At 41.7% G+C, this 26400-nt stretch overlaps 1 protein-coding gene across 1 annotated transcript in view; it reads left to right on the top strand.

Annotated features, from left to right (window-relative positions):
- Positions 1-9217: 9217 nt before the first annotated feature.
- Positions 9218-26400, top strand: part of BMS1 (BMS1 ribosome biogenesis factor) — a gene marked incomplete in the record, with an annotated part of 1196647 nt that continues 1179464 nt past the window's right edge. The window contains 1 exon segment of the mRNA XM_044056283.1: positions 9218-9547.

The following is a 26400-nucleotide window of genomic DNA, read 5'->3' as shown; positions in this document are numbered from 1 at the left end:
GCTGATCTAGATGAAGGAATTCTTGCTATTGTTTTAAGGCCAGAGTTAGTGGCCAGAATTTGCATGCATAAATGTCCTTTATTGCTCTGGTTTCTGCCCAGAGGTGAAGAATGTAAATGTAGTTCCTGTTAGCCTGGGAACCCAGGGAAGTGTGAAAAATTATGTTATGTGAACCAGGAATGTGATTTTAAAAACAGAGAGAATCAGAGAGCATTAAGCATTTTTGTCTTGACCATCCAACTCAACAGCACTGTCTTGCTCTATATGTAAGTTTATCTTAGAGTTGTGTTTTCTCTTTGAAATAGCTGGAAACTAGAAATATTAGACTAAGTGTTTTTCTGTGATGTCAGAACTGTACCACTGAATTATTTTAAGTATTTCTCTGTGACCTCTGAACTCTTGACTAGCACTGTGTAGTAAAGAGTATTGTCTTGTGTTTTGATTATTTATTATTCAATATTTTAAACCCTTTCAACTGTGGCTGTTTTTGTAGAGATAATTTAAGATCTCTAGAGTACTTGCATGCCTTTGGTAAAATTGTACTATGGGCTATACTACCAACTGGATAATAATATTGCACAGTAATAATTGGACACCCTTTATGGGCCTTTTAGTAGCTGATAAATATTAGTGGGTGGTGGCAGCTGGTACTATCATATAGCCTGGGAAAAGGGGGCACAGCTGGAGGGCCTATGCCAGCCTTCCCCAGGAGTGTCTGTGTGGTAATATAAACTCTTCTCAAAGTGTGTGTGTGTGGGTGTGTGTCAGCTACTTGGGCAGGAACATGAAGCACTGGTTGGACAGATAGGGTGCTGGAGGCTTTAGCTTGCCCACTAGTCTGAGATCTGGACCCTATAGCTGTGCCAGTAGGGAGTCTTATTGGGGATCTGGAGAGCAAGGGAGCGACCAGCCCCAGACTGACTGTGATCGCTGTGTGCTCTTAAGGGAAATTGCACTTTACTGTGTGTATTTGTTATCCTTTCCTCCTATATGAGATGCCCATCACTGGTGTTAGTGATGAGGATTGAGTCTCCTTGATTGCTGGGCCATGGCACGGGCATCAAATATTAATTGTTTGGCAGTGGTGGGATATCCACACCACGTATTAATTGGTTGGAAAATACTAATTGGCTTGTAGTTGTGTAGGTAGAGTGAATTCCTTTAGCTTTTGTACAGTGAGCTCTGAAGGTGTTTTGTACTGTAAATCAGCCATGCAGTGAATACTCAGAGTTCAGATCACAATTGTTTTATTTCTTTGTTAGCTTAGTTAGTCAGAGTGAGCAGGCAGCATGTCAGCAGAGGAGTATGGAAAGCTGACAAGGAGCCAGCTGGCAGAGATGTGCCAGGCTAGGGGACTGATGCATGGAAACCTGACTAAGGCAGACCTGATTGCAGCCTTGGTTACAGCTGCATCAGAAAACAGCAACCGGGAGAACAATCAGACTGGCAGTGGAGACATAATACCCCTGGAGAATGGACAGCTCAACCTTTCTGCAGAGGGCTTAAAAATCCATCTGGAGCTAAAGAGACTTGAGTTGGAGGCCAGGTGTGTGGAAATAGAAGCAACTGAGAGACTGAGGCATCTAGAGAGTGAGGACAATGAGAAATTGAAACAGTTGCAGGCTGAGGAGAATGAGAAACTGCTATGCCTGGAAGCTGAGGAAAAGGATAGGCAGAGGCAGGATGAGAATGAGATGCTGACTCTTCTCCAGAGTCATGGAGGTAATGGGGAAGGGAGTAACTGGACCCCAGAAGCACAACAGGTCAGTAAATTTCTTCCGCAGTTTAAAGAGGGGAATAATTTTGATAGTTTCATTCATATGTTTGAGAGGGTATGCAAACAGTATGGTGCTGAACAAAGGCTCTGGGTACGGTTCTGGCCCCTTTACTCCATGTTAAAGCTGTAACTGTTTTGTCAAGAATGTCTGACACTGCATGTTTTGATTATACTGCTGTTAAAAATCACTTGTTAGAATTGTTTAAGCTAACACCTGAAAATATAGAGTTTTGTGAGCATAGACGCAAGGCAGATGAAAGTGTGTGTGAATATGTTGTTGAACTGAGCACTTATTTCCATAGGTAGGTGAGCAGATGTCAGGTCACCACTTTTGAAGGGCTAGCAGACCTTTTGGTGAGGGAACATGCCCTTAGCACTTTGCCTGAGGACATAAAGATCTGGTTAGCTGATAGACAATGTGCTACTTCAGATGAGTTGGGGAAGAAGGGAGACCTATACCTGACAAGCAGGGCAGCACCAGGTTCTCTGTGGAGTACAGGAAATTAAATAGTCACACAGAATCAGATGCTTACCCCATGCCTAGGACAGATGAGGCCCTAGAGCAGCTGGGTGGGGCAAAGTATCTTACAACCACTGATCTTACCAAGGGTTACTGACAGGTGCCCTTGACTCCCAGTGCTAGAGAGACATCAGCCTTTGTGACTCCTTTTGGCTTGTATGAGTTCACAAAGATGACATTTGGGATGAAGAATGCCCCAGCAACTTTCTAGAGGCTGGTAGATCATATCCTGGCAGGGGCAGGAGGGTTTGCCCTTGATTACCTGGATGATATTGCCATCTACAGCCATTCCTGGCCAGAGCACCTTCAGCATGTCAGGGAGGTGCTGGGCAGACTACAGAGAGCAGGGTTGACCATTAAGTCGAGCAAATGTCAGGTGGGTATGGCAGAGGTCTCCTACCTAGGACATAGAGTGGGGAGTGATAAGATAAGGCCAGAACCTGCCAAAGTGGAAACCATTCAGGCATGGCCTTCACCTGTTACCAAAAGGCAGGTGAGAGCATTTTTAGGGACAGCAGGGTACTACAGAAAGTTCGTCCCCAGTTACATTACCATAGCTGCCTCCTTCACAGACCTGACAAGGAAGAACAGGCCAGATAAGGTGGTGTGGACCCCAGCATGTGAGCAGGCATTCCAGATGCTTACAGAAGCTTTGGGAGGACCTCCCCATGTTTGCCAGTCCAGATTACAGCAAATAATTTGTTGTGCAGGTGGATGCTTTGAACCATGGGGTGGCAGTTGTACCTAGCCAGATTTCTTCAGAGGGGGAAGAGGACCCAGTGGCTTATCTCAGTCATAGGCTCCAACCCAGGGAGGAATGCTATGCAGCTGTAGAAAAGGAATGTCTAGCCATAGTGTGGGCACTGCAGAAACTTCAGCCTTATTTGTATGGAAGGAAATTCGCTGTTATGACAGATCACAACCCCCTAACATGATTAAACAGAGCCAGCCAGCAAAATGCCAAGTTGCTAAGATGGAGCCTGGGGTTGCAAGCATATGATATGTCAGTGCAGCACCGCAGTGTGATTAGCAATGCCAATGCAGATGGGCTCTCAAGACAGGGAGTTGCGTAAGGTATACTCAGATAGACCTAACCCTCTCAAGCAGTGTTTCTCAGGGGTCACTTGAAAAACTAGCTTGAGTTCTCCGGGAGGGGTGAAATGCGAAGGCTGCCAACCTAGCCAGATAGAATTTTCCTAGCCAGATAGAATTTTATAGATAATTCTGTCATATGTAAATATTACTGTAAGCTACAGGCTTGTTGTCTTAAATGGAAAAAATACTGTTATATGTGGACCTGCAAAAATGCAACAACAGTGCACTCTGCTGACCAAGTAAAGCATGTTGTGACCCTTTTATGTAAACACGGCTCCGGCCAGTCTAGATGAAGGAATTCTTGCTATTGTTTTAAGGCCAGAGTTAATGGCCAGAATTTGCATGCATAAATGTCCTTTATTGCTCTGGTTCCTGCCCAGAGGTGAAGAATGTAAATGTAGTTTCTGTTAGCCTGTGAACCCAGGGAAGTGTGAAGAATGATGTAATGTGAACCAGGAATGTGATTTTAAAAACAGAGAGAATCAGAGAGCATTAAGCATTTTTGTCTTGAGCATCCAACTCACCAGCACTGTCTTGCTCTATATGTAAGTTTATCTTAAATTTGTGTTTTCTCTTAGAAATAGCTGGAAACTAGAAATATTAGACTGTGTTTTTTTTTTCTGTGATGTCAAAACTGTACTACTGAATTATTTTAAGTATTTCTCTGTGATTCTGAACTCTTGACTAGCACTGTGTAGTAAAAAGTATTGTCTTGTGTTTTGACTATTTATTATTAAATATTTTTAAACCCTTTCAACTGTGGCTGTTTTTGTAGAGAAAATTTAAGTTCTCTAGAGTACTTGCATGCCTTTGGTAAAATTGTACAAAACCACTCTAATAGCTTTAGCAGTGGGCATTACTACCAATTGGATAATAATATTGTACAGTAATAATTGGACACCCTTTTAAGGGCCTTTGAGTAGCTGATAAATATTGGTGGGTGGTGGCAGCTGGTACTACCATATAGTCTAGGAAAAGGGGGCACAGCTGGGGAACCTGTGCCAGCCTTCCCCAGAAGTGTCTGTGTGGTTATATAAACTCTTCTCAAAGTGTGTGTGTGGGTGTGTGTCAGCTACTTGAGCAGGGACACGAAGCACTGGTTGGACAGAGAGGGTGCTGGAGGCTTTAGCTTGCCCACTAGGCTGAGATCTGGACCCTATAGCTGTGCCAGTGGGGAGTCTTACTGGGCACCTGGAGAGCATGGGAGCAACCAGCCCCAGACTAACTGTGATCTCTGTGCGCTCTTAAGGGATATTGCACTTTATTGTGTGTATTTGTTATCCTTTCCTCCTATATGAGATGCCCCTCACTGGTGTTAGTGGTGAGAATTAAGTCTCCTTGATTGCTGGGCCAGGGCACAGGTGTCACAGTTTGTATAAACATATATACATGTGTATGAATACATGCACAAAGAGAGAAACACATACACACACATGCATGCCTATGGCAATGTGTAAAAACATTCACCATATTACAATGCTATGTGTTATATCTCTCAACCGTTTATCTTCAAAATGTGGCACACTACCTTTCTTAATGTGGAACAAATGAGCAAAATGTGGAACTCATACTAACAGCTTCAACTAGGAACTTAATGGGATGGTTAAAATGTGCTACTTTATTCTCGTAAAAGCTATTGTGATGAATTGATATAATTCAGTATTATTTACCACGAACATCTTAAAAAAATCTTAATGCTTAATACGTGACATGATACCTCTCAACCCTTCAGGGACACATCTCAACAAAACCAGAGACAAGTCCAGCACACCTCTCAACAGTCCAGACTTTCACAGAAGGTCCAGATTTTTTGCCTCATAAAATGTGTGGCTTTCTGGATTTTTGTGTAAAATCATTGAGGAGTGAATTTACTAAATAATGACAGGCATTTGAGTTTCAGATTTCACGTCTTTCAGAAAATTCATAACACAATTACTTTGATTCTGACAACTTTCTAAGTTTATGAGAGACACATTTAAAATTTGTCTCTACTTTTGAGGTTTTGTCCCTCACCCATTATTTTTGGCTTTATCCGGATTTTTTGTGCTAAGAGGTTGAGAGGTATACATACCTCTCTACTTCCTAGTGCAGTAAATCTGGACAAAGCCTGACAAAATGGGGGACAAACACTCCAAAATAGGGGCAGATTTTAAATTAGAAAGTTGCTGGACCAACAAGGTTTGTGTTAACATACATTTTCTGAAGGATTTGAAGTCTGAAACACAAATGTATGTCATTATATAGTGACTTTGATCCTCAGATCATCCCAGTGATTTGCCAGAAAACCACAAATTCTATGAGGAACAGACCAAAAATAGGAGCACCATTAACGTGAGATATTAACAGAAGAAAATATGAATTAATATTTTTTTTCTGAATAAAAAGGTCTATAATTCCAATGAATGTTAGTTCATAGGTTCATAGATAGGTACTAGGATATCTGCTCGAGGGCATTTATAAGCCTAGCCAGAGTGTGTCAGCTTTCGCCACCCCATTGATTAATTAACTGAGCCTCTGTCAAGAAGAGCCAATGAAGTGATCCCAGGTATGTATTTTCTGTTACCCATCCACTCGTCAAGGTTTCTCTTGAAGAGTGTTAGTGAGGGGCTCTGCCTAATGCAGTTAGGAATTTTGTTCCAAAGCATGGGGAATCTCTGTGACAGGAATCTATCCCTCCAGCATGTTCTATTTATTGTTATGGTGAGGTTTAGCTCACTAGAGCGAGTGGCTCGTAGTGACTTGGATTTCTTTAGGTGGAGCATGTCCATCAATTCTGAGTTGGACATGGCTTTGTAAGTCAGGCAGAGATTACCTCTGAGTAAGCGATATGCCACTGAGTACAGCCGGAGTTTTTCCAGTCGGGCTGCATAGGACATATGTTTGAGGCCAGTAATCCTCTTGGTGAGGTACTTTTGTGGTCTTTCCAGCTGTAGGAAGTGTCTTTTGAAGTACATCCCAAATGGGGCATTGTCCTCTATGATGGGTCTGATGAGTGATGAGTAGAGGGGCACTATAACCTCTTTATTTCTAGATGTGAACCCTTTAGTAATTAGATGGGCTACATAGAAGGATTTCCTAATTACTTTGGCAATATGATTGTCAAAGGAGAGATTACTATCTACCTGGGTCCCCAGATCTCTTATTACCTCTTCTGTATTAAGGGGGCTGCCACCTATGTGGTAATTCATGGGTGTTTTGTTTTTCCCAAACGGGATGACTATGCATTTTTTGGCATTTAGCTTGAGACCATGACTTTGACACCAGGTGTCTGTCCTAGTAAGGCCCTTTTGGAGAATATCCATGTCAGCCAGAGAGTCAATTATGGCTCCCAGTTTGCAGTCATCGGCGAACTTGGTTAGCCATAGTCCTCCTGTGTTTGCCTGTACATCTGACAAGTATATGCTGAACAGTAGTGGTCCCAGGACTGAGCCTTGTGGGACACCACTTGTGACTGGTTTAGAGTCGGACCTGGAGCCTGCTATTATTACTGTATGAGTTCTGTCTGTAAGCCTGTTGGCAACCCATCTCGTGACGTAGGGGTTTATGTTCAGGCTGGTGAGTTTTTCTATAATTCCCGAGTGGGGAATGGTGTCAAAAGCCTTGGCGAGGTCAAGGTAGGCTGTGTGAACCACCTTCCCCTCATCTATGGCCTTGGTGACTGTCTTGAAGTCAACCGGTTTAGTAGGCATGACCTGCCCTTAACAAAGCCGAATTGGGTCGGGTCAAGTGTTTGGAGGTTCCCAATGTCTTTGTTAATGAGTTCCATGATGATGCGCTCCATAGCCTTGCAGACCAGGCTAGTCAGGCTTATGGGGCGATAGTTACCAGGGTCAGTTGTGACCCCTCTTTTGTGGAGCGGAATAACCGTTGCTGTGTGCCATTCTATGGGCACGTAGCCTGTGGAGAGGATGAGGTTGAACAGTGTGGTTAGGTGGGGGGTTAGTTTGTTCTGTAGTTCATGCAAGATGCAGCCTGGGACATCATCTGGCCCCATTGACGCTGTGCTTTTGAAAGGGTTGTTTCCACCTGTGCGCCTGTGATTTTCGGGACACTACACTTTTCCGGTATTGTTGTGGGCCCTTTTGGGGGTGAGAGGGGGGTGAAGTTTGTACTGAATCTATCTGCCAGGATGTTGGCAATATCAGTAGGCTCAGTATATTTTGTGCTATTTTGCACTAGCTCAGAGCATATCTGCGAGTTGCCACTTAGATTCTTGACATAGCTAAAGAAGGCTTTGTGATTATCTTTCGAATCCTTGGCTATTTTTCTTTCGAAGTTAGCCTTGGATGATTTTATGAGGGACTTTAGTTTCTTACTGATACTGATCAGGTATGTCTTTCCTTCTTGGGATTTGCTTTTTTTTCTGAACTAGTTTCCTCCTTCTATTGTATAGCCTGTTTATGGCAGGGGTCCACCAAACTGGTTTCCTTCTCTTAGGGGAGTGAGTCTTAGTTTTGCTAGGGATAGCACAATCCATGTATCCTTGTAGATGCTCATAGAGTGCATTTGTAAAGGTTCCTTCATCTTGGACACTGTTAGTGGGGGCTGTGAAACTTACCACCTCTGTCTTAAGTAAGGTGAAGTTTGCTATAGAAAAGTTTTTCACTGTGGTTTCCTTGGTTGTGGGTGGTGGTGTAGTGTGGACATCCAGAGTGATTAGTTTATGGTCTGATCTAACCAGTGACGGGTTGGCCTCCGGTGCGGAACACCTGTCGCCCATGTTGGTGATGACCATGTCCAATAGGTTTTCACCTCTGGTAGGGGAGTTTACCAGCTAATCCAGGGCATTTGAGTTGATAAATTCCAGGAAGCGCTGGACCTGGGAGTTTGTACTTGAGTACTTTTCCCAGTTAATGGTGGGGTAATTGAAATCGCCCAATATCAGGGTGTTCGGTAGGACCTTCATGTTTTCCAGTGTCTCCACGAAGGTGGACTAGTGGTCCTGGGTCATGGAGGGTGATCTGTAGCAGACCACAATTTGCATTGCAGATTTGCCTGATGTTAGTTGCACATGGATGATCTCAGAGGTATCATGCTGCGCCACTAACCTGGAGGTGTAGGTATCCTTGATGAATACACCCCCTCCTTTTGTATTTAGGTCCATGTTCTGTGGCAGAAATGTGTGGTATGAGTTGTAGCGCTGGGGTGCTCTGTGGAGCCTTGAACCAGATTTCAGTTACTGCACAGATGTCGATGTTCTCCATACTGAGGAGTGCTTAGAGCGCATGCATTTTTGAGATTTAAACTCCTGGCATTGAGTAGCATAACCCTCATTTTTTTATTTGTGCTGATTAGGGAGGTGGGTTTGACTTTTGAGCCTAGCCTAAAAAAGGCATTATGGGGGCAGCAAGAGCCTTGGTTAGTATTCAAAAGCCTAGGGGTGACAGGTGCAAGGCCCATACCTCTCAACTGTCCGCGATTTTCAGGGATGCCCCTGATTTTGACTCAAATTTTAGCTCTGTCCCTCCTAAAACTAGTGACTTTTGGAGGAAAGGTGGTGAATTACACTTAATGAATAAAGACAATAATTAAGAGTTATAGACTTCTTTTACTTCAGAAAATGTGTATTAATTCATATGCTCTGATTCTGTCAATGTTTCAAGTTAATAGCACTAATATTTTAAAAGTGTCCCTGATTTTTTTCTTGACTTGTCCCTGATTCTGTTGAAATTCGTCCCAGATTGGTTGAGAGGTCTGGCGCAAGCCGTGTCTTACGAAGCAACGAGGCTTGTCGAGCATGTCGTCCCATGCTGGCAGACACTGAATCCCCTTTGAATGACACCAGAAGCTTAGCCAATTGTTGAAATTGATCATTTTTTTTTTATACTGCGGTATCATTCTTGGTGAGGGAAGGGCAGTATTTATTAAGTGTAATTTATCGCACGTTCTCTAAAAGCTACCAGTTTGGGGGTGGTGGTGGTGGTTAAGAGAGACAGAGCTAAAGTCTGAGTGATAACTAGGGACCGTTGAAAGGTCACTGGGATAACGCAATTTCAATTTGAAACATGGACTTTTTAAGAGTCGAAACGGAGGAACGTTTCACTTAATGAGGTACCCTCGAGATATATGTAGTGAGCGATGACGTACCACACGATGTAAGACAAAGCACACACAAACACCACAACACGTAATTAAACATATAAACAAACTGAAACGTAAGTACACAGTAACAAAACTTTTTCCTTTTAGGAAATGTTTCACTTCTGCCTGTGCTTTCAACCCTTCATTTCGTTTCCGTCGCTGTAACACTGGGACACTTTATTCACTTAGCATCTTTTCTGAACGGATGATTTCTACCAGCCGGACTCCTTCCGTGCATAATCAATTCTCATGTGGACTTGTTAGTAGTTTTCTAACTTATGTGAATAATCTTTTTGAGCTGGTTCCAGACAGGTAAATGTTTGACATTTGTTTGGGGCTGGATTTTAATTTTGGGATATGCTGTGTAGGGATTCTCGTTGTCATAAACATCAGCTGTTCTTGAAAGAAACCTGTTATAATCTTGGTGTAATATCTGAATGATTCAGGTTTCTGCTCTTTATCGATCGTATTCTATTTGGTATGCAGAAGTAAGAAGTACTTGACTTGCAAGTATTAAATTATAGCTTGATATGGCATTTTAAAACAAATGGTTGTTAGCTTTTGTGAAAAGTATTAAACTTCCCAGTTTGAATGTATTGTATGATTAGCTTCTTAGCTTTTTGATCCATTTTGTGTGTGGTGGAACTGGCTTGTTCAATAAAGGCTGTATTAAACTGTCTTTAATTGCTATTAACTGTACCATTTCTCAGTGTTTACCTTATTACAGCTGTATGTTGTTCAGTCCGTGTTTTCCGATCTGCAGTGTTTTGTGTGAGTTTACTCTTGCAAGATATTCAGTTTCTATGCGTTTGCTTACTTAACTGCAATGTTTAACGGCCTTTATAGGTATGAACACATTTCCTTTTCAGATACTATGGCATACACGAGCCAGTTATGTGCCATTAAAACAAAGTTGAACACCGAAAGACGCATTGGAGTTTTTGGTAATGAATTTGGCTTGAGAGTTATGGTGCTGCATCATCTTTCCTTTTGGGATAAGAGGCATTGATAATTGTATGGGATGGAAACAGCTGCTGGTGTGGTGTATAGTAATTATGAGATAGTTGTTTGTTCTGAAAATTAAAAGCTTTTTTGTTTAATTGACAGTTGATAACTGCTTCATAAAGGAAAGTTCTAATGTGTATGTAGCTGAACTGCTAATCTGTTCTCCATCCTAGTCATAGTTTCATAGGTAGGTACTAGGCTATCGGCCCTAGGGCCTATATAAGTCTGGCCAAAAAATGTACCCTGGCTTTCGCCACCCAAGAAAATTATTTTCCTGTGCCCCTGTCGAGCAGAGCCACAGAAGTGATCCCTGGGGTGAATTTCCCATTTCCCATCCAATCAAGATTTTTCTTGAAGAGTGCTAATGAGGAGCTCTGTTTGACATAGATAGGTAGTCTGTTCCAGAGTATGGGAAGTCTCTGGGACAGGAATCTATCCCTCCAGCATGTTCTGTTTATTGTGGTGACAAGGGTTTGGTCCCTAGAGCGTGTAGCTCTGAGGGATTGGGATTTCTTTAAGTGGAGTATATCCAACAGCTCTGGGTTTGACATAGCTTTGTATGTTAGGCAGAGATCGCCCTTGAGTAGGCGATATGCGATGGAGTAAAGCTGTAGTTTTTTGAGACGGTCTGCGTAGGTTATCTGTTTGAGGCCAGTAATCCTCTTTGTGAGGTATGTCTGTGGTCTTTTCAGTTGTTGATGTCTTGTGAGGTACATACCAAAAGGGGCATTGTACTCTGTAATGGTGTGAATTATTTGAAATTATGTATTCAAAGGAGGTAGATCAAATGTTTTTATTAGTATGTAGTGTAGCCGAGAAATATAGGCCAGGTTTTGCTGAGTAGTAAAATATTTGAAGTCTTTCAGTGTTCATCTGTATATGTCTCAGGCCATCTGCCTTAATAGGAAAGTTGACAGCAATCAAATGTTTTTATTAGTATGTAGTGTAGCCGAGAAATATAGGCCAGGTTTTGCTGAGTAGTAAAATATTTGAAGTCTTTCAGTGTTCATCTGTATATGTCTCAGGCCATCTGCCTTAATAGGAAAATTGACAGCAATCTTCTAAAAGTTGAATCTGTTTCATTGGAACATTGTCCTTTCTTTGAACTATCTGATAAATTCTTAGTTAAGAAGTGTACATAACACGTTCCTTTTAATATCCCTTACATTCTGGCTGGACTGGATGGTAGTAAAATAAAGAAGCACCAGATGCAGTCATATATTATGAGTTGAACCTGTCAGAGCAGAACAGTTTAAGCTGTGTGACATTCCACCATCACCTGCATTAAACATGGTCTTAAAGAGGCTTAGTCTACAGCATAGTTTAACAACTGGTTAAGAAAAGCCTAAAATGATTAAGGGCTATTAACACTACCAGCATAAAAAAAAACTTGGAGGGCAAACTCAAAAGAGTATTTATTAAAGACCAATACCACCTCTGTCATTGGACAAACAATATGTTATTAAAAGAGTTTAGATGCCATATGTTCAATGATTCAAAAACTGCTGTGACTACATGCTGTTAAAGTTCTTCTGAGTAAATGAGTCAAAATCCAAAATCTCCCCCTGGCTTTAAAACAAACCATGCACCAAAGGGACAGTAAGTGGAAACGATACCACAACAATAAACTTCCCTCTACCCTACTTGAATTCAAACAACTTCGCAATACAGTAAAACAAAAAATAGAGACAGCAAATCTTACAAGCTCCAATCTGAACACACCACCAACCCCTAAAAGTTCTGGAAATCAGTCTCCTCTCGCCACTATCCTGGTAGCATGGAAAACCCTTGCCCTAATCCTGACTTCACTGACCTAGAAACTGCCACATCATTTAACTCCTTCTTTGTGGAGTGCATAACCAAACTTGCCTCCACCTCCCCACCCCACTGACAACTCACAGCAATCCCCCACCTTCAGGCTCAATCCTGTCCCTACAAGCACAATAATTTAAAAAAAAAAAAAAAAAAAACTCTTCCTTAAACTAAAACCATGCTGCACTGCACTTGATAGTTTGAGGAAGACAGAGGGCAAACTATCTGCTGACAGCATAGCCCTGCCAATCTCCATTTTAATAAACGGATCCATTCAAGAATCCTTTGCTCCTTCACTTTGGAAACTTGCATTCATTATCCCACTCCACAAGGGAGGTAAAAACTTTGACACCACTAATTTCAGACCCATTGCCATCCTTTCCCTACTCTCAAAAATCCTAGAAAAGTGTATTCATTCACAACTGATGTCATATCTAACACACAATAACCTCCCTAACCCCACCCAACATGGTTTCCGTCCTGGTCACAGTACCATCACTGCCCTTCTGTCCTTCCTAGAATGTATCAACTGTGCCCGCAACTCTGGCAAAATCGTATCTACCCTAAACTTTCAATACCGTGTCTCATCCCATGCTCCTTTCTCAACTCTCATCTCTGTCTATCTCCCGGTCCTCTAGCTACCTCTCTGAAAGACAGCAAGCTGTAAAATGGAAATCTTCAACCTCCTCCTTTTTACACCCCCCCCCCCACTGACATTCCACAAGGTTCTGTCCTTGGCCCCCTACTTTTCAACATATTCATCAATAACTTTCACAACAACATCCCCAATACCTACCTACCTAATCCAGTATGCAGATGATTCTGCTATCGTCTGCACGGCTGACTCCCTTTTAGACCTACTACTAAAAACCCAGTCTGCTTTTTCACTACCAGAAACCTGGATGCACGACAACAACCTGGCCCTAAATGCACACAAGACAAAACTAATGATCTTCACTCCCTCAAAAATCTTCTCCTTTAATAATTCATCCTGTACTATATTAAGCCAGAACAATACCTCCATCAAAGCAGTATCTCACACTAAGTTGCTTGGTGTCACCATTGATGAGCATCTAAAATTCGACATCCATATTCAAACAATCATCAAAAACAAACCATCAAAAACTCGGTCTCCTGTACAGACACAATTGCTACCTCACTCCCTCTACTAGAAAGACATTGGCCTCCTCCTATCTTCCCCCCTCTCTCATATGTGGTGCCCCATTGCTCACCAACCTCCAACTTGGCCTTCAAATCAAATTAGAATCCCACCGCAACAAAATCAGCAAATTCGCCACCAGCTCCAAAAATTCTTCCCATCACTGCCTTTCCCTCCAACCTCTTCAATGGCTAGAACTACATAAACCTACTTAAACTCACCACAGCCCATAAACTAATTTTTAAACCATCCATCTGTCCCACTGTCTCCAACACCTTCACACCCTATATTCCTAACCACTCACTCCGATCTGAAAATAAAAACCTCCTACAAATCCTCACTCTCACAGCTCCCTGACTACCTTTTCCTATCATACTCCATAGCCAAGCTATGGAACTCACTCCACTCCTCCCTGTGAAACACCCTTAACCACACCATCTTCAGATCTCTCCTACACTCCTACCTTTCATCTAAATGGCTTTGCCCCTGCTCTTCTCATACACGAGTTCCTCCTCACTCATCTTTATTTATTTATTTTCCCAGCCATGTCTTCCTCTTCTTATTGACACCACCTACATCACCTTCAATCTGCCTGTTCTGTCAGACTGCATTGTCTTCTCTCATTTTCATCAGATCTATGATTTACATTTTTTGTAACTGTTTAAAAAATCACTGTCTACTGTCACTACAGCTACTCTGTATATAATGTTATTCTCTTCAGACTTGTTAAATTTTGTTTAATTTTTTTCTTAACTTTTATTAATCTTTGTAGATTAAATTAATGTCCTCTGACACTACAGCTATGCTGTATATTATGTACTCTTAACACTTATTAAATTGTTTCTCTCAGCATATGTTATATTCCCCGTCTGTTATGCAAGGTTTGTTATTGTATTGTATGCCCCCCCCCCCCCCCCGCACCTTCACTGAATACTGGCTCTTCTTGGCCCAGTGGAGTTCTCCGGTCAAACTGAATAAATAAGTAAATAAATAAAATAAGTAATCCTAGATGTGTAAGTAACAACAAATGTGAATAACTTTGGTTCTTAAAATATGAAAGTATTGCTGTGGCTGCTGTTGTGAAATCTTGGCTGATATTGTCGAATCATGGATGAAAGGAGAGATTTTTTTCCTCGTTTTGCTTGTTACCAAAGATATAGGTTTCACAAAACTGGAGGGGAGGGTTGGTAACGTTAGGAACTTGTAAGCTGTTGTCTTCAGTGGAGTTTGTTTGGCCAGATAAAGAATGTTATTGGAGTAGACATTGTGCTTGATCATAGAATACTGTTGGAGGGTTTATAGGAGCCCTAATTTATCAGTGACATGAATGCTTTCAGATGTTTTAATATAGTGCTTGAGTAATAATGTGCTGCTTTTCCTGGGAATTTATATCCCCCACCAGTCTGTGTTAGTTTAATCTTTAACTAAGAAAAGCCAACAGGCCTTTTTAGAAAATGTCATTCATGAGTCGCAAGTAACTTTGCATCTAGGGAAAACAAATTTTAGACATTGTCCTGACCTGCTGTTCTATAGCATGTCGTCTAATAAGAGTCCATCTTATGCAGTTGTGAAGGTGTTTGAAATTAACTAATTTATAACTTGGCACTAGAATTCTGCCATGGAAGAGAAGTCTGTTGGATAGTGCTGATCATGTTAAATTCCTTGATATGTACATATCTTTGGTAGTGTCAGAAAAGCATAAATACTTTCTGCTTCCTTTGGAGTAGAAAAAAAAAATCAAAATTCACCTAAAAGAATCGGCGTTAGAATATGTGTAAAAGTGACATAAAAGGAGTACTGCTTACCTTCAGAAATCATCAGAAAAACTGCAGCTCATCACAAATCAGAATTAGCAGAGAATGTTTAGTTTATTGTGGAGGCTTTCTGTTTATACTGTTCTGGCAACAACACCACAAATTTTTATTAAACATCCTTAGTCATAGACAGCAGTTGGGTCTCCTTCAGGGTTACAGATCTGGTAGAGATTTTACTTCTTTTCAATTGCTTACAGGGAAAATCCAGCTTTTCAGTGGATGCCCAGGGAGAAAAGCTCCAAACATTTTTTTATACATTTACAATATACATAAACCCATTCTACGTACAATTTTGAATTGCAACAAAGAGTTCATCTCATCTATGGAATTTTTCTAACTAACAGCAGAACAAATGTACTATTTTTTGTAGAACTGTAGAAGTAGGAAGAAGGCTAGAGAAAAAGAAGATCTCATGTGGTAATTAGCAGTATAGGTAATGCAATTTGATGTAGCAAAAGACTGTATATGTAAGACTCTACTGTCAACTAAGTAGAACAGTAGTAGGGATTGGTTGGTGTTAAATAAGAGAAGCAATGTTGAAAGAGTATGACAAGGAAATGGAGTGGGTTTAATTTTCAGTAACATGTTTGTCTAACTGCTTATTTAAACTAGGAAAGAGACCACAGCCGTGTCTCTTATGACTCGCACAGAAGTTAGAACAGGTCAGTTGAGGTTAATTAGCTGTGAATTGCTGTGAGGGAAAGATAGTGTTTTTTTTTTTTTTTTTTTTTTTTTTTTTTACTTTATTCTGTCTTGTATATTGTGATTTTTCTTTACACTTTGTTTTACTTGTAGTCTGCTTTTTATCTGTGTATTTAAGCTAGGAAAGAGACCACAGCTGTGTCACTTGTGAGTCACAGAAATTGTTTTTCCCAGACTCGGCCGCTTTGGTGGTGTGTTTTTAAACTCCACTGTCTCTAGCTGCTTGCCCTTTGTTAATCTGACCACATATCTCCTTCCCTCTCCCTTTAATTTGGCTGTTGCAAGTAAGCACAAAGTAATCATGATTTTGTGAAATCGCTCTCCTTTAACCATTTAAATTTAGTGGCCATCCCACTGTATTCCTTAGAACAGGAATACAAAGTCCCCACCCCCTTCAAATATATCTTGTTTTTTTAGTGGCTCTCCACTTTGGCTAAAGCTTGGTTACTCTTACTTTTATATCTAACTGCTGAGTGAACACTGCAGTTCTTAGGATATTAACCCATTTTTCCATCTTTGCTTTAAAATCTGCAACATCTACTCCAGTACCCCCAATTATTGGAGAGCCCACATTCTGCTTGTAGTCATTTTGAGAATACTGCTTATGTTTTGTTTCTGGTGAGAGAAGAAGCACCGGGGCATTATTTCCTGGATACTGCTGATCACCATAAAACCTAATAACTACTTCACAGGTGCCAGGTTTGATTTTGTGCTTATGTTTGCTCCTGGTGAGAAAAGGAGCAGAGTGAATTGATTCCTGACTGTTTCTGGTTGGGCAATGAGTGTCTGTGCTTGACATTCTGTATTGGTGCTATTGCTATTCGGGTATATACCAAGAAAAGGCTACAGCAAGCCTAAAGACCCTTGCATCATCTGGGACAAGACTGTGGATCACCAAACAGGCTGTGGCCTGCTTCTTCTCCTGGGATTGGTGCTAATGTTTTGCTTCTGGTGAGAGAAGAAACAAAGGAGCGTTGTATCCCAGCAGAGTGAAGCTATGGTGAGACCTGCACTGGTATTAACCAGACAGTAACAATTAATGTGACTCCCTTCTTTTCATCATTCTTATCAAGTTAATTCTTTCTTTTCAGTATGTCCTGCTTGATTTGTTTCTGACTTCAGAATATCTGTCTAAATACGTCATCCATAAGTCATCAGGGTCCACTTATTAGTTTCCCCTCGACTGATTTTTCCTGTAAAAGCACAACTGAAATTTCTCTGTTACCTAGTTGCACACTGGGCAACTAGTTTGCAGTGACAAGTACTGCCCCCAGAGTTGCAAACCGGATACTCTTGACTGATTCATATTCTCACTCCAGCTGTCTAATCAATAAAAAGGGTCTGTTGCCTTGGATATGAACTTTCTCATAGTCTGTTATCCAGCATGGTGGGTATGGGCATCCTGAATTCTCAAACTGATATGGTATGTGAGAGATGTAGTCACACAATATTACTGGAGGCAAAGCTCTTGCATGAAAGCACTCCTCATGTCAATAAGGTTGTCAGTAGTACGCATGCTGCACCCATCACCCACAATTCAATGCAGACACACAAACCCACATATGCTGGGGCATTTAAATGTAGCTTTCCTAAACTTCAAAGATCTCCTAGACAAAGTGCACATAACAAATACCCTTAGCAGCCCTGAATGCACTCTTTCAAAACAACACCCACATCAACACATACAGCCACATCTTATGAAGCCTCTACTTCTAAGCCCATAAGACAAGCCACCACACAATCCAACAGTTTGGTCATTGGAGACTACATTGTGAGACAGACTGATGACCCTCACACCAGGCTGAGTAAGGAGAAAGTCCCGGTTAGTTGCTTATCAGGGGCTAGGATCCGCCACATTATGCAAGCACTCAGGTAATTTGTCCAAAAGTACCAGTATGGCGCAGTCCTAGTCCAAGTGGGCATAAATGACCTGAAACATACTTCCTTAGACTGTATGAAGAGAGACATCACAGAGCTGTCAGAATATGTGTCCAGGCAGGTGTGAGCCTGACATTGAATGGCATTTTACCTTCTCCAAGGATGATGCCACAGTACGAACAAAAGAGGACTGAGTTTAACAATTGGCTTAGTTTCTGGTGTCATTCTAAGAGGGTGCAATATTTCTCAGCATGCAGGAGATGGTCAGAAGACCACACTGCTTTGCCAGTAATGGTCTGCACCTCTACCTCTGGTCTTTCAGATATTAGCTAAAACATTGGCTTCCCCCATAGTGCCTTTTTAGGCAATGTCAAACCGAAATTACTTCTGACATAGCAAATCAAAACCAAGAAAATCTAAAGGTATTACTGCTCAATGCTAGGAGTCTAAACAAAAAAAACTCCACTCCCTAGAAAGTGTCTTCACTTTAGAGAATGCTGACCTGTGCGGTCACTGAAACATGATTTAAAGCTGTGGAGGGCACACCGACAGTGCAAGGTTATAATGCCTTCCACACATTTAGACTCGCTACTACACAGACTGGGACTAAAGGTGGAGGTGTCTTGATTTACATCAAAAATAAATATCTCTCCGGGCTGGTCAGACAGGACAATGCACTTGAGCTTCTGCATGTTCAAATCACCATAGGTAAAATCCAATACCACCTCCTTGCAATATGAAAGTTCCCTCCTATGACCAAGGAATCCCATACCATGTATTTAAACATATTGGAAACACTCACCATCCAACCCAATACCATATTCACAGGTGACTTTAATTACACCACTATTAACTGTGAATTCTATACTACACCAAATGTATAGGCACAGAGATTTATGGATTTTGTAAAAAAAAAAAAAAAAAACTACTTTATCTGGCCCTCCGTAATATGGGAGAGTGCTGCACACCACCTAGTGTATTGCATTCTCTGGTAAGGTCAGACCACAAAATGGTAATCCCACCTAATTCTGGAATATTCAGGAACTGCTCTAAGGGTAACTTACTGCTATTAAGTGATAACCTGGCAACATTTCAAGACCCCCCAAGACATTGAGAACACTGCTGTCTATGCAAAACTGTTCACAGAAACCCTGTACAAGCATGTTAATAGCTGCATGGAGGCAGCTGTACCTACCAGGAAGAAATGTAGAACTAATTCAAACATTCCACCCTGTTGGAATCACAAAATCAGTAGGCTCTATAACAGAAGGAAGAAAATCATGGCAAAAGTTAGGAGGTGCGGCACCTAGCAGGATAAATGCACTCTCATCAAACTAAGCAAACAACTCAGTAGATTAGTCTACCAAAGCCAAATTTGAGGTAAATGTATCCTCCCGGGCCAAGGACAATAGCAAAGCATTCTTTAGCTATGTCCATAACCTCAAAGCCGATACATAATTGTGTGCAGAGCTCATTGTAAATGGAGCCACCTGTACTGCGCCAGAAGATATAACAAACATACTGGCTGACAAATTTCGCTCCAACATTACCCCTCTTTCTCCCTCAACTTTCCCTCAGGAAATAACATCAAATAGAACACTCCCTGCTACCAGACAATATCCCAATATGCCTTCTAAATAGCATGAAAAATGACTTTTTCAGACCCTCTGGAATTGTTCTTTAACAGTAGCCTCCAAACAGGCTTCGTGCCTCATGAATGGAGAACAGCAGCCTCCAAACAGGCTTCGTGCCTCATGAATGGAGAACAGCAACAATCATCCCTCTACACAAAGGTGGGCCATTTACAGACCCTGGAACTACAGGCTCATAAAGTCTCACTAGTCTTGTATACAAACCCATGGAAAACCTTTCTTGGAAATGATCATAATGACATAGGAAACCTCCAGACATTGGACCCAAAGGAATTTGGTTTAGTCAAGGGCAGGTCATGCCTACTCAACCTGTCGGACTGCTTTGAGAAGGTCACCAAAGCAATGAATGAGAACAAAATGGTTCACAATGCCTACCTTGACCTGTCCAAGGCATTTGACACACTACCCCACCTGGGCATTGTTGACAAGGTTAGGTACAAACCCTTGTGTCACCCGGTGGATAGAAACTGGCACACAGGACACTGGAAGATGGAATTGGGGAGTCCTCTACAAGGAAGCCAGTCAGAAGCAGAGTCCCTCTGGGATCAGTCTGGGATCTCTCCTTTTCAGCATTTACTTCTCTGAAATCAAGGCCAATACTAAATTTGCAGATTGTAAATTAGGAGCTGACATTGAATCCCACACAAACACAAATGTTCTCCAGTAAGGGCTGACACAGTTAGAGCCGTGGCCTAAAACCTAAATGGTAAGAAATATATAAGGGTTTCTAGGGGTGGATGACTTCCCGAAGGATAGCATCATTTTGACAACATACCCTTAAGAGTTGGCCCAGTAGTCAGGGACTTGGGGACCTACATAGACAATAATCTAGTCTTTGACCATCATGTGTCTACAGTAGTGAGGAAGTCATTCTGTGTCGCGCAACTTCTAAGCAAAGGCTTGGCATCTAAGTCCAAGGAAATCATTGTTCCACTGGATTTGGCATTCATCAGATCTATCATTGAGTACAATGCTCCCTTTGGTATGTACCCAACGTGGCATATCCAACAACTGGAACATCCACAGGAGTTGCTCAGTAAAAGAATACAGAGCGCAAGTAACATGTCCTATGCAGACCGCCTCATGGCACTGTCCATAAAGTAAAATATCTCATACACGCTGTTGAGGGGAGATCTATGCCTGGCATACAAGGCACGGTCAGACCCCACTCTGATGGACACCCTGCATATCTGCCAAACGGAGCCAGAATTACCCATTCTAAAGACTTAAAACTTGCTCGTGATATAAATATGATTTGCTGGAGAGACAAGTATGTATCCCGGAGACTTTCCTGTTTCTGGAACAGGTTCCCCATCCATATGAAGCAGAGTTCCTCCCTAATCCAGTTCAAGTGTAACTTGGACAATTTGATGGTGAACAGGAAATTCATCCCTGATTTGGCACCTATGCCTCTAATGGAGTTGGTAAGCCTGTAAATGGTTCATCTCCAAAGGCGTCTACGTGTAAATATTTAACCTCCCAAGCTCCTGCTTACATTTATCAATTTGGAAATTTGGGATGCATGGCAAGGCTTAAAAAGGCCCTTGTAGTCATTAGCTGAGGAAACACTTATGAACCCATAACATACATGTAACCATTGGTTAGGACTGACATATTTAGGGAGGAATCAAACTCTTACTGGCTAATATCAGATGACATCTTGAGGTTAGTACCTTCTATGATAAAACTGAATTATTGTTGTGAGTATGATGCAATCCAAGGTATTTTATCTCCAAATTATTTTTAGTTAAATTCAACCTGGATTGACATTTTTCAAAGAACTTTAATTGAGGGATTTCTGCCAGAGTGTTCGGGAGAGGCACATGTTAAATCTTTAAGGGAGAGGAGAAACATTTTATTTCCCACATATTAGTTTACCATCCGTCATAGGAAAGTGTTTAGCCTGAGCTCTTAAGTTGTTATTTGTCAATTATTTAAAGAAGGGCATTCATCACCACAGTTCCATAATATCAGATCAAGTATCACCAACTTTAGATGTCTTACTATAGTGTTATGTGAGCCATAACAAAAGGACTTTCTGTTGATGTGATTTACTTGGGTTATATTAAGCCTTACACCCTTTATCGTTTTAGTATATGAAAAAGTCCAAACTGCATAGAGTATCTCCTCCTGGACTGTGAATTTCCTACAGACTACTAGACAGATAAGTGTATGGTCAGTTTTTATTTTGTGTTAACCATGTCAAGGTCCATCAAATGTGAAGTACCCCAAGTGTGTGTATCAGGTCCCTTCTTGTGTTACTTTTTTAAGATAAACATTGATGGGAAAACTAAGGTATGTTTTTTTTTTTCATTTTGCCAATGTCTGTAAACTCTGCTGTGACGTTGCTAACTCCGAATTCCTTCCGAGCTTTTTCATAACATGTTGCTTAAGTGGACCACAGTAAATGAGCTTAAATGTAATGCCAGGAAAAGCTCAGTGACATATTTTGGAGCTAAAAAATACCCATATGCTATGAACAGTTGTAATTCAGACTAAGGAATGAGTGTGATATTGGTACTAATGTAATTGGTTTAATTTTTCCTGTAAACGCTGACAAGGTTACAAGGTGGTGGTATGCTAAATTCAGTTTAATTTTTAGAGCTGTTTCTTAAAATAAGAGAATTTTGGTATCTATTTAATAGTGCGGTTTGCCCTCAACCAAGTGTGTTGCTTGTTTTTGAAGATACTTGAAAGATTTGATTGCTTGCTGTGAACATATTTAGTAGATTTTATTTTAAAGGACAACCGCACCCTCAGACTCAAAAAAAACATATTTATTTCATCATGGTTAGGTGTTTCCTACATTTTAACAGCACTCTGGGACTATTTAGAGCTTTTTAGATATTTTTATATGCAATTTCTGACTCTGACCACATGGGGGCTGGCATTTTGAAATAATTCAGACTGTTTACTCTGCCTTTAAGTATCCCAGAATGCATTGTTTGTCTCCAAAAAATTGCATCAGATCTGCCAAGTTTTCCCTTAAGCTGCTGTCACTTAATTGACTTAACAGGCATTCACTGCTGTCTTAAAAGTCCCCTACTTTTGGTTAAAATGTTATCCTTTTTCAATTATTACTTCAAACACAAGCAGTGCAAATGCTACAGAACAGAACTGAAAAGTGCATTTTATTGCTTTTGTTTCTTAGAAATGCTAACTTGCTTTCTTTTGTGAAGGCTGAAATCTAGTTCTTCATCTCCCCTCCCACTTCACACCTACCTTCCCTAGCTGTCAAAGAGCTAAGGGTAATTTGACCCATTATCTGCATGTGATTGACAGATCACAGCAGGTGACCAGAGTAAAGTACTGTTTTCTTGTCAGCCTTTTCCTCCTTACAGTGGGACACTTTTTTTTGTTGCACTCTTCCTGTCAAATTTAGAACCAAGCTACATAGCACTGGGAATAATCACCGTTTTGCAAAGCATCAAACTCCCACTTATTTTTCCTTCCCGTTTGGTTAATTAGCTAACAAATGACACACTATAAACATGAAATATTTCACAGACTTGCATGACAGCATCAACATGCGTTTTTAAGACTTAATTTAAAAAATTACGGTATTGCATACTTCTTGTAATCTGATGTAGTGTTGTCGATTAATTGTGACAGACATCTGCTTCTTATGTAAAAACATACAATTAATGTATACGCATGGTTATTGCAAATTTATGCTCTTAGTTTTTGCAGCGGTTACTGTGCTTCTGCCTGTACTTTGTCACATATCGGTAGGGCAATGTAAAGCAATATGACAATACAAAAACAAAGTTTACAAAATTTAGAAATTACATCCAAAAATGAGACTCACCCACGCTCACTCACTCACCCACCCACTCACCCACTCACTTCACCACTCACCCACACTCAATTCACTCACCCACCTCACCCACCTCACTCACTCACTCACCACCCACCACTCACATTCCACCACACTCACTCATGCTCACCCACACTCAACTCACTCATCCACCCACACTCACCACTCTCACTCACCCTCATCCACCACACCTCACCCACTCACCACACTCACCCTCACCCACCACACCTCACTCACCACACCTCACTCACTCACTCACCCACCCATACTCACTCACCACCCTCATTCACCCACACTCAACCACCCACACTCACTCACTGACTCACCACCCTCACTGACTCACCACCCACCTACACTCAACTCACCACCCACACTCTCTACACTCACTCACCACCCACCACACTCGCTCACCCACCCACACTCGCTCACCCACCCTTACTCAACTCGCACACTCACCCTTTCACACACATAACCACAAGTTTGTTTGGCAACACCAAGAATGACCCCAGGCCTTCGTTCGAGGAATGCACGAGTAATTATGTACTTTGGCTGTGCAGACATCAGAAACACATGCCTATACAGATCTTACACATCAAGCAGCTCCATTCAAATTGTACATGAAATGCACCCATTGAACAGTTTTCCATCTACAACATTATTAAAGTACTGTAATCCAACACTAGTGAGCCCTACTTTACACAGCCCAGTAAACCTGTCCACAGATTCAGCTTCTGTAGCACAGTCCAATAAACTGTCTACTGTAGATTAGTGTTAACATAGGAATTTCCAGTTCTTATCAGCATAACCACATACACAATCTTCCACCTCAGACCTTGCATGAAGGATGTTTTATTTTTAAACTTTCATCCTTCCCACTTTAGGGGTCTTACATAAATCCCAGCAAAAAAGGAGACCTATAAACTGCAATCAACCTGATCCAAATCCATCCAAACATGGCTGCAAAAACTAAAGGTATTACGGTTTTGAGGGGAGGGTTAAGCAACCATGCCCACACCACCTGGGAACAATCAAATTCTTCCTGTCTTTATAACTACACAGTTCCACAACCACAGGGAAAAAATTACCCAGCAAAGGCACACCAGTACCTAATGGAATTAAGTGACAATTCAACACTAAATCATAAATCACAAAACAGACTTTATCAATTCAGTATATGAAGAACATACCAGTATAGTGTATTTAAAGTTACATCTAACTACCAGATTGTGCTGGGACAGCTTTAGAGATAAAAGTGGTTTTGTAAAATTCAGCAGATACTGGCAAAGTGCCTTTATCACACAAACGTGCACACACTTGCCCCTTATCACACGGATGCGCACACACTTGCCCCTTATCACACAGACACAAAGTTTATTTGGCAACAGCTAAAATGACCCAAGGGCTTCTTCCTTCTGATAGCAGTCTTAACTATAGATTCATAGGTTGGTACTAGGCTATCGGCCCAAGGGCTCATACAAGCCTAGCCATAACAATTCCCTGGCTATTACTTTCACACTATTTTCTACCCTGGACCCCTGTCTAGCAGGGTGAGTGAGGTAATCCCCGGGGTTAATTTCTTTCTCCCATCCAATCGTCAATGTTCCGTTTGAAGAGGGCCAAAGAGGTGGTCTGCTTGACATGTATGGGCAGTCTATTCCAGAGTCTGGGCAGTCTCTGAGTCAGGAAAGTAACCCTCCAGCATCTGTTTATTGTGATGGCAAGGTTTAGATCCCTGGAGCGTGTAGCTCTTGAGGGATTGGAATTTCTTTAAGTGTAGCATGTCCCAGAACGGGTGCATGTTTTTTTCCCCAAAGGGGATAACTATACATTTCTTGGCACTGAGTTTGAGCCTATGGCTCTGGCACCAAGCATCTGTTTCTGTAAGGCCCTTTTCTAGAGTATCCACAACATTTGGGGATTCAATAATGGCTCCCAGTTTGCAGTTATCTGTGAACTTTGTTAGCCAGAATCCCTTAGTGTTGGCCTGTACTTCAGAGAAGTAGATGACAAACAAGAGTGGTCCCAGAACTGACCCCTGAGGTACTCTGACTTGTCAGAAGCTGGAATTGGAGTGGGCTACTTTTACAGCGTGGGTTCTGTCAGTAAGCCAGTTGACAACCCATCGAGTGACGTAGGGATTAATGCCCAGCTTAGTAAGCATTCATACACATACACTCACACAGACACACACTTGCCCCTTGCTTGCATTCACACACACACACTTGCCCCTTGCTTGTATTCATACACACACACACTTGCCCATTGCTTGTATTCTCACACACACACACACACACACTTGCCCATTGCTTGTATTCTCACACACACACACACACACACACACTTGCCCATTGCTTGTATTCTCACACACACACACACACACACACACACACACACACACACACACACTTGCCCCTTGCTTGTATTCTCTCTCACACACACACACACACACTTGCCCCTTGCTTGTATTCTCTCTCACACACACACTTGCCCCTTGCTTGTATTCTCACTCACTCACACACACACACACTTGCCCCTTGCTTGTATTCTCACTCACACACACTTGCCCCTTGCTTGTATTTATACACACACACACACACACCCTTTGCTTGCATTCACACACACACACACACACACACACACACACACACACACACACACACTTTGCTTGGATTCACACACACACACACACACACACCCTTGCATTCACACACACACACACACACACACACACACACACACACACACACACACACTTGCCCCTTGCTTGCATTCACACACACACACACACACTTGCCCCTTGCTTGCATTCACACACACACACACACACACACACACACACACACACACACACACTTGCCCCTTGCATTCTCTCTCTCTCTCTCACACACACACACACACACACACTTGCCCCTTGCTTGCATATACGCACACACACACTTGCTTGCATATACACACACACACACTTGCCCCTTGCTTGCATATACACACACACACACTTGCCCCTTGCTTGCATATACACACACACACACTTGCCCCTTGCTTGCATATATACACACACACACACACACACACTTGCCCCTTGCTTGCA

The sequence above is a fragment of the Protopterus annectens genome, chromosome 14.part0 (assembly GCF_019279795.1).
Source record: "Protopterus annectens isolate FY-2018-M chromosome 14.part0, PAN1.0, whole genome shotgun sequence".
Lineage (NCBI taxonomy): Eukaryota > Metazoa > Chordata > Ceratodontiformes > Protopteridae > Protopterus > Protopterus annectens.
Note: the sequence above shows the minus strand (reverse complement) of the source record. Positions and strands in the feature narration are given on the sequence as shown.